Below are 4,286 nucleotides of genomic sequence, written 5' to 3' on the forward strand. Positions count from 1 at the left end.
AGATTCTGGCAGCAGCCCAGGGACTCAAGGGAACACATCAATATGGGAGTTCATCGTCTGCCGGTCCCAGCTTGTATTTCCTGATGGGAAATGTAATTAACTAGCGCAAAGGAACAAGGCTGATTGTACAAAGAGGTGCTGCTGCGCTTTCTAGCCTGTTTATTCCAGAGGCTGCAGTGCTCTCCAGCATGCCTTCCAGGGCAGTGTTTGGGGATGGGACAGTAGGGGTTCCAGTCTACTCTCAGCTTTACTGCAGGAAGGCTCTGTCCGTGTCTCCCCTGTGCTTCTCTTTTCCTTGTTGCGCCTTTCATGGAAACCCAGCATCCCTTAACCAAAAGTGTGGTCTTTTATCCTGACATTTCGCATATGTTATTTCAAAGGTCCCTAGGAACCATGCTAGGCATATAGAAGACACCTGGGTTCTGCAGAGTGGTTATAGTTACCAGAAAGGACCAGGGTGTGTTGCAGCAGGATGATTAATAAACAGAGGGACTTCCCCCTCCTGTTTAAGGCATGGCTCTTTGGGCTCCTGTCCTCATGCTAGCTAGTGTCAGCAGTTAGTGAATCGCTCTCTCTAAAGGAAGAGGAAAGAAAAGAGACCCTAGACTGCCAGAGGAGGAAAGTGGCAAATCAGGGAGGAGAACTGTGGAAGCCACAACAGGAAGGAGGCAGAGTCCTATCTCAGCACAGAAATGGAGGTCAGAACGAGCTGGCTCTGCTAGAGAAGTTTGATTTTGGCAGCGCAGGCAGCTGGCCTGGCTGGATCCAGAAATTTGAGTGATCGCAGGTAGCTTCTGGTTTAACAGAGAGAGCACCAGTTAAATGTCCTGATATTTGTCATGGTTGATACTGCGCTATACCTCTCTGATGAGGATACACCAAAGTGAAGGAGGCTTTTGATGTTCATTTCAAGACAGACAGAACGCTGTATATGAAAGAGCCTCAATTTCCCTCTGAAAGATTTCTAGCATTTGCATGGGGCTTTGATTTTGATCATTGTACTAGCAGTCCACATTACCCCAGAGCAATGGGGTGATGGAGAGAGCAGGGCAGACTTTAAAAAGACTTCTGCCAAATGCAGTATACCCACATAAAGCTCTCCTGGCACATCAGTTAAAACCACGTATGTCTGAAACTATCTCCAGCAGATCTTTTGCTGGGAGGAAGACTAAGGATAACTTTGCATGTGGCACCAATATTGGTTAAATCTGAGTGGCCCGACCTGAAGACATTTTGAAAATGGGATGGGCTGAAATAAAAATTAGTCATCAACAGAACGTCAGTGTTTGACTGGGACGAACTGGGGGTTCTGCCTGTAGCACTTCTGAATTGTGGATGACTATGAAATTGTATCCTACTGTGTCATGGAAAGCCTCTATGTATGTGGCTCCTCCAGGAGGTAGTGGGGTTGGGTCATGTCTCTGCCAGGCCTGAGACAACTGTGAGTGACCAGCACTCAAGCATCAGCTATTCAAAGTAAAACATTTTGGGACGACAGGTTTGCTCTAGCTGGGAGAAGACACTTCCTCGTCTTGTCTGAAAGGAGGGCAGGGGGATTGGGAGATATTGGCATAGAAAGTGCGCTTATGGAGTTTGCAGATGATACCAAACTGGGAGGGATTGCAACTACTTTGGAAGATAGGTTCATAATTCAAAATGATCTGGACAAATTGGAGAACTGGTCTGAGGTAAACAGGATGAAGTTTAATAAAGACAAATGCAAAGTGCTCCACTTAGGAAGGAACAATCAGTTTCACAAATACAGAATGGGAAGAGACTGTCTAGGAAGGAGTATGGCAGAAAGGGATCTAGGAGTTATAGTGGACCACAAGCTAAATATGAGTCAACAGTGTGATGCTGTTGCAAAAAAAGCAAACATGATTCTGGGATGCATTAGCAGGTATGTTGTGAGCAAGACACGAGAAGTCATTCTTCCGCTCTACCCTGCACTGGTTAGGCCTCAACTGGAGTATTTTGTCCAGTTCTGGGCACTGCATTTCAAGAAAGATGTGGAGAAATTGGAGAGGGTCCAGAGAAGAGCAACAAGAATGATTAAAGGTCCAGAGAACATGACCTATGAAGGAAGGCTGAAAGAATTAGGTTTGTTTAGTTTGGAAAAGAGAAGACTGAGAGGGGACATGATAGCAGTTTTCAGGTATCTAAAAGGGTGTCAAAAGGAGGAGGGAGACAACTTGTTTATCTTAGCCTCTAAGGATAGGACAAGAAGCAATGGGCTTAAACTGCAGCAAGGGAGGTTTAGGTTGGACATTAGGAAAAAGTTCCTAACTGTCAGGGTGGTTAAACACTGGAATAAATTGCCTGTGGAGGTTGTGGAATCTCCATCTCTGGAGATATTTAAGAGTAGGTTAGATAAATGTCTATCAGGGATGGTCTAGACAGTATTTGGTCCTGCCAAGAGGGCAGGGGACTGGACTCAATGACCTCTCGTGGTCCCTTCCAGTCCTAGAATCTATGAATCTATGAATCAGTGCTAATAACAAAGCCCAGGAGCGGGTACTGATGAGGGTCTGTTATAGCCCACTGACACAAACCAGAGAATAGGATGAATGACTCATTACATTCCTGTCTGTAATGCATGGAAAGAAAACTTGTGTTATGGGGGACTCCAGTTTGGGGGAGACATGCTGGAGGTCTCATGCTGCCGGTAATAAAACATCATTGGAGTGTCTAAAAATTATACATGACAATTTTCTAACACAATGTGTTGCACCCAAAGTGTTGCATTCAGCATAAAGAGTAGTGGACCTCTTTATGAGGCACAAAAGGTTGCCTTGGGATCAATGATCATGACCCAGTTGCATTCAATATGGGCAAACAGAGAACAGTCCCAACCAATAATACATATATTTGGTGCTTAGAAATGGCTGACTTCCAAAAGCTGAAGAAAACTATGAACAAAATTGACTGGGAGGGAAAATGTAGACAGAAAAATGTCAATGAAAATTGGGAACTCTTTAAGAAGAGTTTACTAGATGGCCAAAAAGCCATTGAGGGATCAAGAAACAAGACAACTTTGGCTAAAACTGCATCCTGATTCAGTGGCAAAGTGAAAGCAGCAATTTGAAATTAAAAAAACTACATAAAAAGGAGAAATTGCAATCAACATAAATTACAAGTTATGAAGTGCAGAAAATTAATAAGGGAAGCTAAAGACATCAGCGACAACTCTCTTGATTGCAGGGCTAGGGACAATAAGGAGTTTATAAAAGGTATTAGGAACAAATTAAATCCTAGCAATGGTATAGGCCCATTACTCAGTGGAGATGGCAAAATTGTTAACATGGATGCAGAAAAGGCAAAAGTATTCAATAAATATTTCTGTTCTATATCTGGAAAGAAGCTGGATGATGTACTTGTATCATAGGAGGGTGACAAAAAACTTTCCAGTTCTTTAAAAGATTTTGTCTAACATCCTTCAAAGGAATAAACATTTTTAAATCAGCAAGCCTAGATAACCTGTACCCAAGAGTCCTAAAAAAAGTATTGATGAGGAGACGTCTGGCCCGATGACGTTAAATTTTAATAAATCTTGGAATTCTGGGGAAATTCCAGAAGACTGGAAGAGTGCTAACGTGCCAATATTCAAAAAAGACAAGTGGGATGACCCTGGTAACTATAGGCCAGTTAGCCTGACATCAACTTCGGGCAAAATAATGGAAAAGCTGATACAGAATTCAACAGAAAGAATTAAAGGCTAGGACTACAATTAATGCCAGTCCACATAGTTTTATGGAAAATAGGTCTTGTCAGACAAACCTGAGTTTATTCTTCAAGATTCCAAGTTTAGTTGAAAAAGGTAACTGCATCGATGTAACATACTTAAGCTTTTGTAAGATGTTTGACACATTATTCTAATTAAAAATTAGTATTATACAGTATCTATAGTGGATCAAGAACTGGCCATGTGACAGATCTCATGAAGCAACTGTCAAAGGGGAATCATCACTGAACAGGGGTGTTTCTAGGAGGGTTGTGCAGGGATCGATACTAGACCTGATGCTATTCAACTCTTTCATCAACTATCTGAAAGTAAATGTATAGCCACTGCTAATAAAATTTGCAGATGACACAAAGATGGGCGGAGTGGTAAGTAACGTTGAGGCCAGTGCGGTTAGGATCACTTGGTAAGCTGGGCCCCTTCAAACAACATGCGTTTTCATACAGCCAAGTTACACTTGGAGGAACGAGGAAGGCCGGCTCTACCTACAGAATGGGATCTGTATAATGGAAGCCTGTAACTCTTACTAGGATGTAGGGATCCTAGC

This window comes from Gopherus flavomarginatus, chromosome 1 (genome assembly GCF_025201925.1).
Source record: "Gopherus flavomarginatus isolate rGopFla2 chromosome 1, rGopFla2.mat.asm, whole genome shotgun sequence".
NCBI classification, from domain to species: Eukaryota; Metazoa; Chordata; order Testudines; family Testudinidae; genus Gopherus; species Gopherus flavomarginatus.